General features: G+C 42.7%; 1 protein-coding gene across 4 annotated transcripts in view; it reads left to right on the top strand.

The window, feature by feature from the left end:
* The window catches only part of FKBP8 (FKBP prolyl isomerase 8), a 442,948-nt gene that overhangs the window by 373,903 nt on the left and 53,688 nt on the right, over window positions 1-15,357 (top strand). The gene's annotated exons all lie outside the window — the stretch shown is intronic.

Raw genomic sequence — 15,357 nt, 5'->3', positions numbered from 1 at the left:
AAAACACCAAGCAGTTCTAGCAAAATGTAAAACAACCTCTTGAAACCAGGCATAAAACACACTCCAAGCCCCTTTCCATCTGAACCTAACAGAGACATAGATGATAAATCCAGTAGCTACTTCATATGCTGTACCATTTTTACTCCCCCCAATAAGTATCCAAGCCCAACATCCCTATCCCCCCCAAAACCCAAACCATGAACCTCAACACACATTGAAAGCAATCCAAGCCAATACCATCAAAAATGCTTTCAAAAACTTGAGACACAACACTGGCACTTGACAACCTGCCAGCAGAGTATTTTAGCTTAGTTGCTGATGGTATATTACCCATTTATCCATCCTTAGATCCATAACGGAAAACTGCATTCCTTCCCTATAGAAAGCTTCCTACATAATCCCACTTCACAAAGGTGGTACATGTACTGAACTATCACCCAATAGCAATCCTCCCACCACTTTCCAGATGGATCCATCAACAACTTCTAACCTTTGTTAGAAAACCAACTACCCTCTCCAACTAAGCATGGTGTTTGCTCATACTCCAGCAGCCTTACTAGATTTTCCTTGATGCAGTTAATCAGAGCAGAAATTCAGGCCTTATCTTCTCCACTCTTTTCCTTAACATGCTGAAAGCCTTCAATATAGTTTCACACCAAGTTCTCCTACACAGACTCCATTTTAGTGGCCTTGCTCCTTCCACTATTAAATTGCTCACTAGCTACCATATCAGTTGTCCCAGTTTGTAAAACTGTTAGACTCCTACTCTACTATTCTCCTAATCATAACAAGTGTCCCTCAGGGCTCCGTACTAGGACCCATACTTTTCAACATCATTAACAACTTGCACAAAGAATCAAAACCTCAGCAAGCAGTCTAGCCACCCTAGGAATCATCCCACAAGATGCTTTCACGTATGGAAAACTGGTTAAAAAAAATCTCAATTGCTTTTAAGCCCTCCCCGCAAAAATACCAATAAAATGAATAACAGCAACCTCTCTCATTCCTTCCTTCCCTCCTATATGTCTCCGCAATATCTACAAGACTCCTCTCTTACACCAGAAATAAACTTGCGCAATGTTAGAATAAAATTTGTAAAGATTGCATGCAGCCTCACAATCCACTCCCACCAATGCATAGCCTTAAACCCCCCCAGTAAATCTCTCTATCTAGTTACTCGTGGCACACAAGATACTACAACGCCCACTTAATACACCCTCACTGACCAACTTTATCAATTGTCATGTACCAAACAGAAACATACACTGCAGTGGACATAAACTGTCATAGTCCAGCAAATTCAGTAACTCATATGGTGTCTCCCTGTAGTTGGTCAGCATCTCTAAAGCATGGGGCAACTTTCTAAATAATAATCAAGACTCTTGACCTAATATAAAAATTATCAAAGCTGCACTGGAAGATCACCTGAGGAAAGGCAACCTGTGTAGCTGTACTTCACACACAGGTTGATTTCCACTTTTTCTTTTACCTTCTTTTTCCATCTTTTCTGTACTACTAAAATGCCCCTCCAATTCCCTGTATAGTTTTTCCTTAAATTTACATCCGCTGTCACTTTCCTCTCACTAGTTTTCCCCATACATAACCTATTAACCATCTCCACCTCTGATCCTGTCTTCTTTCACCATAATCTGAACTACCTAGTTTGCACATGTAGTTCTCTCTGCATAGGTATTACCCTTTATTAACCAAACACTGTATTGTCTTCCACTTGTAGTAACACAAAAGTTAACAGTTTGCTAACTTATGAAAACTTTTTTAACTCTACATTTCTTTGTCAAGAGTTACTTGCTCTGTAAACTTTGTAAAAGTATTTGAAGTAACAGTGTGCAAGTACTTCTCTTTTTGTATCTTCTATCTGTTACTAGAACTTTTCTCCCTGGACCTCTTTTGAAAATGGGCATGCAGTCACTGTCAGAGTTTCCCAGTAAACAAAAGCAAATAAATAACTAAAGAAGAAAGTCATTGGATACCATTCATAAGAGATGCCAGCAACAACCTGCTCACCAGTCCACAGGACATCAAAGGCAGATGGAAGAGTACTTTTAGCAACAGCTGAATGAAGAAAACACACAGAAACTGTGCTGCCCCATGCAGCCTACAGTGAAAGAAGAGGAGAAGCCCACCCTAGAAGAAGTAAGAACAGCACTAAAGAAAGTGAAGTCAGGGAAAGCAGCAGGCTCACATGAGGTCACAGTAGATATGATCAAGATCTGGTGAATTGCAGAGAAAGGGCACAGCTGGGTACTTACTGCAGTATGGAAATACAGGAACATCCTAGATGACTGCAGAATAAGTATTCTAGTGCCATTATACAAGCAGAAGGGGATATTCACAGCTGTGGGCACTAAAGAGGTATAAAAATCCTGTCACACTGTATGAAAGTTCTGGAGAGGGTGACTAATACAAGAATGCATAGAGTAGTAGAAATTAATACGGGGAGATGAACAGTTTGTATTCAGGTCAGGATGCAGCACAACAGACCTGATGTTTCCTGTGAGACAAATAGTTGAGAAGAAGATTAGAAACTGAGCATTCCTAGACTTGGTGAAAGCATATAACAGGGTCCCAAGGAAGCTGATTTGGGCAGAACTGTGATAAAGTCCCACAGACATTGATATAATTAGTGCAATCAATGTAGAAGGCACTGATAACACCAGTACAAATAGTGTTTGGACTCTCAGAAGGGTTCCGGTTGAGAGCGAGGGAGTATCACAGTTCAACTTTGTAGCCACTGCTGCTCATACTGGTGATGGATTACATTAGCAGACATGTTGGAGGGGACAGATAAAGCCGCTGTATGCAGATGTGTCAGAAGAATTTCAGCAAATAGAGGAATGCACTGCAAAATTGAAGGCACACTGTATGAAACTGAGTACAGAGAACACTGTTGTAATGGTAGCAATTGGAGGAAAGCAGAAGAAGATGAAAAGTGAGAGAGAAGGAAAATAGTGGAACAGTTTAACAGCTTCAGGTATGTTAGGATGGGTAGTTGAGGAGATCAGAGGTAGAATCACAGGGGCTGCAGTCATCTGGTACAGAATGCCATGGGTAGTATATAACAGAAGAATGCTAAAGAAGCTGAAAAGTAAAGTGTACAAAACATTGGTGCAGCCAGTACTGTTGTATGGTACAAAAACCTGGGCACTGAAAGCAGAGCAGTTGAGGAAGCTAGAAGTGATGGAGATGAAGTACCTGAGATGGGCGATAGTATGCACACTGAAGGATAGACAAATGTTTATGTCAGAGAAGAGGCCCAAGTAGCTCCATTTGCAGAGAAGGTCAAAGAGAATAGGTAATGGAGGTTTGGACATGTGCAGGAAAGCACAAGGCAATTTGGTGAAGATGATTTGGGACAAGGAGGAAGAAGGTAAGAGGAAATGTGGAAAGCCAGCAAAGAGATGAATGGATTGTGTGAGAGAATACCTGTGACAGTCAGGCATGACTGTCAAAAGTGGTAGGAAGTGATCATTGAATCAGGAGAGGTGGTAACAGAACTGAAGGAGATGGCAACAGTTGACATGGAGCCCTGACCCATTGTAAAAAGATGGAGGAAAGGGGAGTGGGATGATGATGATGCTGTTCACAGTCCCTAAATTTGTCTCCAGTATAACACTAGACCTCTTTCAGCTTACAGACTTAATATCTCACCTGGCCAAAATCCTTGAAAAAGCTGCTTTCTTCATCCTTTATATGCAGATAGAATCCTGTGGCCTCCACACTAGCCACCACCATGGCTTCAGAAAAGGCCACAGTACTAACACTCACCTTCTTAGCTGAAATTACTCCCTTTGTAGTTGATGCATGTGTAACCATCTTCATCGACCTGTCCGTGATTTTTGGTATTGTGAATCATCCTCCTGTTATCAAAGAGCGCTTACTTCGTGGTTTTAATCTACATTTTAAGTGGTTTCTTAGGTCACCTGCATGACAGATTGCTCTCTCACACTCTTTTCAACCCTCCACCCTACCCTGCCTGGCATTTCCCAAGTGTCTGTCCTTGGACAGTTAATGTTCATGAGCTGCATCATTGCCTTCTTTCCTACTTAAATACAAACAACAAACTTGTATACGTAGATGACAGTCTCATGAGAGACTGGCAGCTCACCTGAAGCAATATACAGATCACACAACACTTCATTGGCACAGCTGTGACAGTTGTATGAAAACATGGGTGGAAAAGTCCATCTCAGCAATACAGATTGAATGGTGTTTGGCTTTAGCTCATGCCATTATTCTTCAAAATTTAGAGACTCAGTTTAGGACTCTCTTAAACATTTATGTCCATAAATATCGTAAGGTCTAGCTACACCCTTCACTTCTTCCTTTCATACCTGCAGTTTGTTATAAGATTACATCATTGCTGTACAGATTCTGTTTTGTGTTCCACCTGTTAAATAACTCAAGAGCACTGCTCAGGTGGGAAAGTAGTATTTCTACCCGTCCTTCAGTACTCTCTTCCTGTGATTGGGGCCACTTCATCCAAAGATTTTGCAGTCCAAACAATACGGAATCAAATTTATGAATTAATAATTGGTGCTGGCAAGAAGCTTAACCAATGTTGACTTTATTAAGCAGGTGGGCTAGCTCACTATTTCACAAAGACTTTGTGTCTTGTACATATTCCTGTTAATTGTTCATTTAGACCACTGCAATCCCTTGCGAAGATCCTGTGCTGCAGAAAGTACAGCAGGTCCCTCAAGTCCTTGTACACCTCTCCTTATAAACGTATCCCTCCCTTGTGTCTACCGAAAGGACCTTCACTTTTCTTGGACCTTCCATCTGGAATTCTTTGTTGACTCTTGTCAACTCCAAACATCTGACACCTTTACCAAGCACCTCTAGTTATACCCACAGCAGCCCTGTGAATGTAAATTGTTGTGGTTTGTCACCAAGTAAGTACTACTAAATTCTTTGCCTTCCAAGTTTGGGTTAAAGTCAAATTTAAGCACTTTCTTGATGTAAGGAAGGTCCTTAGAAATTTCATCCAAAGTAACTGAATAAAAACTGTTCCTCACCGAGTTTGTATTTAAAAAGTAAATCTTTGCTGCTTTGTAATGAACCTATTATTGCTCTTCTATATTTCCCCAACAAAGGAGGAACAGAAAAGGTACCACTTTTTCTTTCGAATGTCGGGCCCAACAAAAATTAAATAGGTACGTTTCCAGCACACTTGGTGTTTTTGTGTAGAGATTAACTTTTTTACTTGCCTCCAGATAAGGCTGTCATTCATTTGTTTATGCATAAACCTGCTTTGAGCAACAACATGAAAGGTTTCATTTAAGAGGACAGTATTAGCAAGGCCAGTGTTGTGCTAGTGCTTTTTCAGTAATTAAGTAGCCAACCATGGCAGGGTGCATTTGATCTAAACAGCATACAAAGTAACTAACATTACTTTAACACCCCAAACCCCTTCAGATAGTTAAATGAATATCCACTACCCCCCCCCCCCCACACACACACACACACACTGAAGCAAAATGTCTTCTCCAGTAGTTTTGCAGGCTACACACTACAGAGTAATCTCCCAAAACTGCCAAAAAAAATCCATGATTCTGATTCCACTCCTGCAAGAAAAAAAGGAGTCCCATTCACCATTTTATTAGTGTGCTGCTGGTGGCTGGTTTGGACTCCTGCTTAGTGGGTTCAGTCCACTCCCGATGTGCTTCCTGAATGGAGCAATGTCGCACAGACACTCCAGTCCTCTCACAACATTTTTAAACTGAGTTTTTTAAACACATCTGCTCTCAACTCTGCTGCAATAGCAAGCAAGTATTAAAAAATAAATTATGTTAAAACAGCCACAACTGTTTTATAACCTTTCTTTTAAGTTTCTGCTATTCTTTTCAGTTGTTTCTACTGTTCTTTTGAGTTGTTTAAAAAAGCATGCACGCACTCACTCACCTGTACTGTTGCTTGTGTAGTACTCTTCCTAACTGCCTGGTACCATCTCCCTAAAGGTTACAGTAATCTGCTTGCAAAACATAGCTAACTTGTCCAGTCTTAACAAAAGAACCGTTGCAGCCTGAAGCCTGTATCAGAGAATACACTAAAGAAAGAAAACCCACAAAATTAACTTTTTTATTTTATTTTAATTAATGCAGTTTCACTTCATTACTGGTGCTTTTGCCTAAATATCTGGACATACTGGCAAACACAGAACATTTTTTATCCTACTTGCATTTACTGTGGGCAGTGGGACATGTTGCTTTAAACTGACTACCTCACTCATACCGAGTCTAATGACAAACCTAATGAAAAACAAACTAGTGAATTATTTTATCTTCCAATATTTTTTTACCAGACCCACAGTTCCTTAACTAGTAGCTAGGATTTCATGATTCAAGAAAGAAATACTACTGCTTATTGCAGTGATACAGATTAAACTGACACTATTTATTTCCACTGGTGAAGAAGCAACTACAAAACTTGATTCTCAACTGAAAGAAAACTAATTAGTTCATAAGATCAGTCACTACAATGAAAAGGGGCACGAGTGTCCTGGCTTACAGAAATGTAAGAAAGCAACATTGATTCATTTTCAGAATTATTTTTGAAGTTTGTGTTTTGTAGATGTGGTTCCTTTTCACCATCTATCCACCCTCAACCCCTTTTCCCATTTTGCATATGGGGTCAGGGTGTCACTTCTCAGTGAGAGTCATCTCGAACCAAGGTTGACACCACTGGGTGGCTAGCTCTGCCATGGTAGTTCATTCGCACTACTAATTCGTGCACACCTACAGCCAATTTTGTGTGTCCAATCCACCCAATGTATGTCTTTGGAATGTGGGAGGAAACCATAGCACCCGGAGGAAACCCACATGACAGCAGGGAGGACATGCAGACTCCATACAGAAGGCACCCCAGCCTAGATTCAAACCAGAGAACCTCTTGCTGTGTCTACTCATAATGCTTTGATTTAGTGTAAGATTCTGTAAAGTATTTGGTACGCTTCCTCATGGTTGTGGAAGGTAGGGTTCAACACTGACCCAAATGTTAACATTGCAATCCGTTATATATGCTAACCTTATTTTAGTCTGAGTAGGAATGAATTATAACTTAAATTCTTGATTTTCTACCAGCAGTAACTAATCTGATATAAATGTATGTTCCTCAAACTGCTGATAACTATCTACTGGGCATGTTGATCCCATATGGTAGAAAAACACAGGTTACAATACCTGTGGCTAATAAGAGATGCACTCTAGAAAACTGGAAAGCTCATCTTTCATCAGCATGTGTAGTACATTTTTGGTGGATGTACTGTTTAAGGCATTTTAGTTTATTTTCAGACAGTGACTTCTATAAAGAATGTATGGTGGTCTGTCCCATGATCCTATACCTCACTGACCCTGTTCAAGTGCAGCCTTGATGAGTGGATAGGAAACCACAAATTTGTCCAGGGGTTCCACCTGTGTCCCTCACTGACGGGGGTGACAGGTGTTGACTGAGGTTTTTTTGGGGGGGATAAACTCTTGGCTAGGCTTGTAAGGGCCCCACGGCCATTAGCCTAGTAACCTCCTATGATCATCTTCTTCTTTCGGCTTTTCCCGGTCAGGGGTCGCCACAGTGGATCATTTGTCCACTCATGATTGGCAGTGGAATTTTACGGTGTCGAGTTGCCAGCCCAGCACCAAACCTTCCATAGAAGGCACACACATGCACACACTTACACCTAAGGCTAGTTTAGAGTGTCCAATGCACCTACTGCATGTCTTTGGGATGTGGGAGGAAACCGGAGCACCCGGAAGAATCCCACGTGACCACAGGGAGGACATGCAGACTCTGCACAGAAGGCACCCCAGCCGAGAATCGAACTGGAGAACCTCTTGCTGTGAGGCGGCAACGCTAACCGCTGCACCACCGTGGCCGCCCAGTAACCTCCTATGATCATATGTTTTATTTTTTTCTTTAGAGGTGGCTATTTATTTATGCCTGTTTAGTTATTTCCTCCTTTCTTTATTTTTATAATCTTTAGTTGTTCTGATTGTGTATGCCATGATATTTAACAGTAAGTACTGTAATAGTGTAATTTTTAAATTAATAACAAGTTACTGTGAGAGAAGCCCATTAGGACTAAACCAGGCTACAGAAAGAAAACAGAAGCAAGGAGATCAGTAGGCTGACGGGAGTGTCTCTAATATTCTTGGAATTTTAATGGTAGATCAGTTCTACAAGATCTTCTTGCTGCAAAGGTTTTGAAAGTATATGTGCAGAAGAGGGCATTCTTGATAAAAGCTTGGGGGGGGGGGGCTAATTGCAGCAACCAAGAAGTGAAGCTCTGAGGTTTTGCTTTAACAGGATGGTAAACAGATTAAAAGAAAGTATTTTAGTTCAATTCTGTACAGCTAAACACTACTCTGTAGTCAAGAACTGCCCATAAAAGTATCATTGCAGTGCCGTACTACAAAATAAAAAACATTCCTGTCTTTTCCCTTGCTTTTGATTAACTTTTCATTCTCTCTGCTATCAAGCATCTGAGATGTGGTTTGTGCTTTGGTTGCTTGGGTCATAGTCGGGGGAGTTTATTTGTCTGTCACTGGTTGATATGCAACTTGCAGGACAGAATGTTTATTGCAGACCCCTTTTATGATGACCTGGTATGAATCCAAAATTGGATGACTGCTAATCACCCGAGACTTGGCATTTCCAAGATGAGGGCCATTGCCAGTCTTGCCACCTTAAGCAGTTTCAACTGCATGGCTTTTAAACCTAAAATAGTTTGTAGTGGTGATAAGCTTAAGTTTGTAGAAAAATGTTGGTGCGGTTTTGGATGATGACTAACAGATGGCACCTGCTCCATAGCTGTCATTGAGTAAACTTGTCCTAAGACTGATTGGCCAGTAGTGCAGACCTCCATAGAGGTACTCTTAGTTAACCTCGTCCACTGGCTGTTGCCTTGGTTCTGGATAACTGTCAGAGTTCTAGCGATAGTGCATTTAGCCATATGTAATCTGGGTGCAACTGATCCCCTAAAGCTTCATTTGGTCGTTGCTGTCTCCCTGCTTGGGAGAGGTTCTCAGATTGATTAACATTTGGTGCTCATTCTTTCGTCTCTTTTCTCTCCAGCACTACATCTCTTTTTCCCAGTGTGAGGGAATCCCCTCAATGGTTTTTTAGAACTTTCTGATGATGCACCTTTTTACACTGACATGTTTAGAACGAGCAATGCTTTTTGCAAGGAATTTTATTGTCATCTGTTAATTGTATCGCATTAGTGTATTATTCCTTTAGGTTTTTATTTGATCTTTTAAGTCTGTACAGCTTGGTTATAAGCATGTTAATAAAATTGCATTTCTATTAGATTAAATTTACCTGAACTGTCCTCCTTTGGTACTCTCTTTCTGTTGAAGGAGTTGGGAGTGGGAGCTACACTGTCAATGTTTTTGAGAAACCCATTCAAGTTTCTAGCAGTCAGGGAAGGAGACATCAACGTATGCTGCTAAATTCAACAAGAATGCTTGCCTCTGTTACTGCTTCTCATAGGAGAAAGGGGTTGGGAAATGCCCCTGCTGTGGTGTTTGAGACCCTTTGAAGTTTCAGCAGTCAGCAAGGGAAGCTAAATTTGCCAAGAGTGTTTACCTGTGTTATGCTTTGTTACTGCTAAGGTAGCAATAGCCTTTCTGTGATACCCCCTTCCCCACAAATATGCTATCTGTGTCTTGTAGCTTTCCACTAACAAAGGAGTCGAGAACATTAAATGCTGATGCAGTTTAGTAATGTAGATGTTCTTCATGTTTCATTGTTGCAGTCATCACACTTGGGTTATCTGCCTGCAGGTAGCCCTCAGTTGGCCCGAATACCAGAGTCTTGGGATTTCTGGGTCGGATGCTGTCGCCTCTTCCATGACGTCAGGGGTATAAAACATGCAGCCAACACCATTACATCAGCTTTTGTTGCCGCACGGGAACCCGAAGCAGACACAGTTAAGTGCCGGTCGGCCGCTACCTGAAATTTTCATTTTTTGAGTTTCAAACCTGAAGTCTTCTAAAGCTAAGTACCCCGTTGGGGATCCTTTTTTTCTTGCTCTAACTGATGTCAGAAAAAGTTAACAGTTGTCTTGCCTGTGGAAAGCAAATACCTCACAGAGATTTTCATTCTTACTGCGTCACCTGCTTAGGCCCAGACCACGACATTCCTCGCTGTCAGTTTTGTGCCTTGTTCAACGCCCAAACTATTCGTCTTCGGGCTATTATCTTTGTCGCTAAATTCTTTCGCTCTCATTCTCCATATTCCAAAATGGCTTCATTAAGCCATCTGACTACCGATCTTCCGAAAAAACATAAGGATAAAGACAGACAAAGTGAAATGCACAAAACAAATCCAACAGAAGAAAATCTGGTAACCTTGAGCCACGGACCAAGAAAGGCACAAAGCACGTAGATTTAACGCAACTTTAATTGTTTAAAACAAAAGCGTTTTTGCCGTTAAAATATAGCAGCTACTTCGGAATAATTATATTTTATCTATATTTTAACGGCGAAAACGCTTTTGTTTTAAACAATTAAAGTTGCGTTAAATCTACGTGCTTTGTGCCTTTCTTGGTCCGTGGCTCAAGGTTACCAGATTTTCTTCTGTAGGATAAAGACAGAGACAGACCACATAGGTCCAAAACTGCCAACGATACTTCCGTTAAGCTAGTCGCCAGTCCGCCAGTACTCAGGTGCTTTCGCAGCCCCTGATACCCACTTCTACAGATTCGCAGGCCTCTACTGAGACCCATTTGGAGTCCGGTATGCTGCGAGATGCTTCTTCGACTATGGAACCTGTGGATGTCTCTACCTTGGATGGGTCTGGAGTTGCTGTGCAGGCACCGGCTTCTGAGGGTATATTCAGGCCTTCCAATGTTCATATTAAACTGACTACTTCGTTTTTGACTAAAACTACCAAATTTCTCAGGCCCAGAGTTCGCACTATGCCTAGGAAACCGACGACCAAAGCTCATTCTCAAGCTCCCATGCCTCAGAAACAAATGCTTAGAATGGCTGAAGACCTTATTACTTTAATTAGGAGAAGCCAGCCTTCCCCCTCTAAAAGACGAAGAATGGATTTTCCTTCTGATTCTACAGACCATGAGTCCGATGACTCTGACCCCTCTGATTACTAGGACATACCCTTATCCACCTATGAGTATCCAGATGCAGAGGATTCCATTCCCTCTGCCTCCCCTCCAGAGGACTTTTCTTTCGGTGAAACCTTGCATACCCTAAGAGAGCATTTCCAATGGGAATGCCAGGACTACTCTCAGTAAAAAAAGAGACTCGGGGGAATTTTTAGACTTGCCTCCGCACAGGCCTCTAGCTATACCCCCTGTCCTGGATATTGTAGATGATGTCTTCATGGAAGTCTTACCCCTGATACTTCCAGCTCCTAGAAAGCCTTACAGGTACTACAGAGTACCCGACTTTCACAAATTTCTCTTTACAAATCCTACTCCAGATCCAGAGACCATTTCCCAGGGACGTAAGGTATTAAGGCTACTACAGCCAAAAACCCTACCCCTTCAGACAGGGATTCTAGTGCTTTAGATAGATTGGGTAAGAAGGTATGTACCTCTGCAACTCTTGCCATCAAGGCTTTAAATTGCCAGTTTCACATGCTGAAGTACATTATTATGGAACTAATTAAACAAAAAATATTGATTCCTGATTGTGCAGAAAATAAAGATTTACAAGAGTTAATGCATTCTGCAAACCAAGTTGGTAAACATACCTTGCAGTGTGGTTTTGATGCCTTAGAAGCATCTTGCAGGGCTGCTGTCACTGGGTCTGTTGTGAGAAGGCATGGTTGGCTGAAAGAACAAATCTTGCCAGACCATGTCAAAGCAAAATTACTAGATGCTCCATTAAATCAAGAATGTTTGGCACAAAAGCAGAAGAAGTTCTTAAAAAGATGGAGGAAAAAGCTAAATCTACGCAAACTGTTAAAGATTTCTTATAGGTACAGCCACCTAGATTCAGTAGGCGTTGGCCTTCGAAGAACTGGTTCTTTCCAGTCCCTCCCAGGCCGCCTCAGTCCAAACCCAAAGGCAACAGACCACAAAAACTACAGTCTCAGGGTATGTACAGATCTAAAAAATGGAGTGCTCCCACCTCAAAAATAGGGAGTGGTAAGCCACCCTCTTATGGAAAAAGTTCACAAAGACTTCCCCTCATCCTTCCCAGCCATGCCCAAGTACTTGCACCCCTAGGAGGAAAACTCGCCCTGCATGCAAAAATCTGGGAATACATTACTCAGGACCATTGGGTCTTAAACATTGTATCCCAGGAATACAGACTCTACTTCCATTCACTGCCAACCCCAAGCAGATTGCCAGACCTTCCCCAAAACCAGTGGGCAGAGGCCCAAAAGCAAGTACTTTCTCTTTTCAGTATCAGGGCTATTCACCCTGTTCCAGCAGAGCAAAGGGGACAGGTTTTCTACTCCAGACTGTTTCTGGTGCCCAGAAAAGAAAACTCTTGGCACCCTGTCCTGGATCTGTCAATTCTCACCACCTTCCTGGTGGTACCAAAGTTCAGAATGCTTACACTCCAACAGCTGCTGCCTGTGCTAACCAAGGACTCCTGGCTGGTCACCCTAGACTTAAAAGAAGCTTATCTGCATATCCCCATAAGGGAATCTTGCAGGAAATATCTATGCTTCAGGGCAGGCTCTATGCACTATCAGTTCATTGCACTTCCCTTTGGCTTATCAACTGTGCCCAGGGTATTCGCAAAGTGCCTGGCTCCAGCCATTGCATATTACAGGCAGAGAAGCATTCACATTTACCCATACTTGGACGATTGCCCGATTCAGGCAGACAGTCAGGAATTGCTACTTCAGCACCTGACATTTGTAAAGAGACTCCTAACTTCTCTGGGATATACCATCAACGAAAATAAATCACATCTGGTACCCTGCCAAGAAATTATATTCCTGGGAGCAAGCTTGAACACAACTTCCCAGATGGCATTCCTCACTCCAGAAAAGCAGGTTTATTTGACAAATTACTTCAAACTACTGGCCACCCAAACCCAGCTATCTGCAAGAAAAATACTGCAAGCCCTAGGGTTTATGGCCTCATACATTCTACTAATTCCATATGCAAGATTGCATACGAGGAAACTTCAGTGGTACTTAAAAAGTCTCTGGTGTCAACAGTCTCAGGACCTGGAAATGGTGATTCTGATCATTCCTTTCTTAAGGACAGAGTTCCTTTGGTGGGCAGAGGCCTGCAACCACAAGGGACTCCCTTTCACTCAATCCCCCGCCGCCCAAACCGTGACAGCAGACACATCAGACTATGCATGGGGGGCTGACATGGCAGGCAAATGCATTCAAGGCAAATGGAGCCCAGGACAAATGCACCTGCATATCAATCAAAAAGAAATGTTAGCTGTACAGAATGCTCTGACAGCCTTCAAATACCTTATCCTTCCAGGACAACACTTGATAAAGACAGACAACACCACGGTTATGTGGTACATAAACAAGCATTGGGGAACTCATTACTACCCACTCTGCATGGTTAGCCATGGTTCTGTGGAACACAGCCTTGAGCAACCAAGTGCACCTGCAAGCTCAATTCACTGGCAGACGACTTGAGCAGAAATCTAATGGACCCGCACGAGTGGAAACTGGAACCCAATTCATTCAAGCTTCTAATCCACAGGTGGGGGACACAAGAGGTGGACCTATTTGCTTCCCCCCAGAACCATCAGTTGAGCAAATTTTGCACCAGAACTCCCCACAGCCAAGCATGGAAAGTGGATGCCCTATTCTTTACATGGGAAAACATCTCAGTCTATGCCTTTCCCCCTCTGCCCCTCCTCTTGAAAGTACTACTCAAGATAAAACAGGACAGGCCAAGGACAATCCTTATTGCACCAGACTGGCCACGCCAGCACTGTTACCCACTTTTATGCAGTCTGACAACAGTGCCACCCTGGCACCAGCATCAGACCCCCTCTCTGGGGGGGCCAGATTTTGCATCCTCAGCTGCAAACCTTGAACCTAGCAGCCTGTCTTATTCCCTGAATACATCACCAGCAACCCTCAGCAAACAGGTGCTGGATGTCATCCTTGAGGCCAGGAGGCCTAGTACTAGGAAATCCTATTCAGAAAAGATACTGTTCTTGGAGCCAGTCTCAGGGAAAGGACATAGCCGTGCCCATCTTACCTCAAATCCTAGATTATCTAGCAGAGCTGCTTCACAAAGGCCTATCCTTCTCATCCATTAAGATTCATGCCTCTGCCATCTCAGCTCATTACAATACTGAGCCCACCCCTCTTTTTCTCTCCGTCTGGTCAAACAGTTCCTGAGAGGAGCTAACAATTTAAGATCCCTGAGGAGAGCTCCCACTCCTGTCTGGGACCTTAACTTTGTACTAGAGAAGCTCACGCTTCCCCCTTTTGAGCCTGCTACTACAGCAGAGTTAAAATTCCTCTCTTGGAAAATGGCCTTACTTCTAGCCATCACTTCAGCAAGAAGAGTGTCTGAGTTGCAGGCCCTTATGGCTGTGGAACCCTTCATTATCTTCCATGTGGACAGGGTTTCCTTCAGGACTAAGCCATCGTTTATGCCCAAGGTGGTATCCAGTGTGGCTTTAAACCAATCCATCCATTTACCAACCTTTTTTTCCTAATCCTCAGAATAAAGGGGAAAGGATCCTACACTCCTTGGATGTGCACAGACAGCTTAGGTTGTGCCTTGACAGGACTAAACCGTTCAGAAAATCTGACCAGCTGCTAGTCAACTTTGCTACAGGGGCAGAGGGCAAGGCCATTTCAAAGCAAACCATCTCCAAATGGATAGCACACTGTATCCATTTCTGCTACAAGCACCATGGAAAACCTACCCCACAGGGGATTAGAACCCATTCCACTAGGGCTTCCTCAACCTCTACAGTATTTCTCAGGGGAGTCCCTACCAGAGACATCCTGGAAGCTGCAACCTGGAGTTCAGTACACACCTTCACCAAGCATTACCACTTGCCTATCTTTTCTAAATCCAGAGCTGGATTTGCTACAGCAGTCTTACAAGGCCTGCTAGCCAGCCCTAATACATCTTGACTGCCTCCACCCTTCCTCAGCTTTGGGAATCAACCCAAGTGTGATGACTGCAACAGTGAACATGAAGAACATAGTACAGTTGTGTACACTTACCATAAATGTAGATGTTCGAGTGTATTCACTGTTGCAGTCCTGGTTACCCTCCCTCCAGCCCCCTGACTTTTCTATACTTCCTACCTATGCTCTTTTTTGGCCATATCTTATGGCAATGGTATTTACTTTTTACTGGAGGTGTTCCACACCATGTAATTGCTTCCTATTTTGGGGGCTCCTGACATCTGAGGCAAG

Source organism: Protopterus annectens, chromosome 13.part0 (genome assembly GCF_019279795.1).
Source record: "Protopterus annectens isolate FY-2018-M chromosome 13.part0, PAN1.0, whole genome shotgun sequence".
NCBI lineage: Eukaryota > Metazoa > Chordata > Ceratodontiformes > Protopteridae > Protopterus > Protopterus annectens.
Note: the sequence above shows the minus strand (reverse complement) of the source record. Positions and strands in the feature narration are given on the sequence as shown.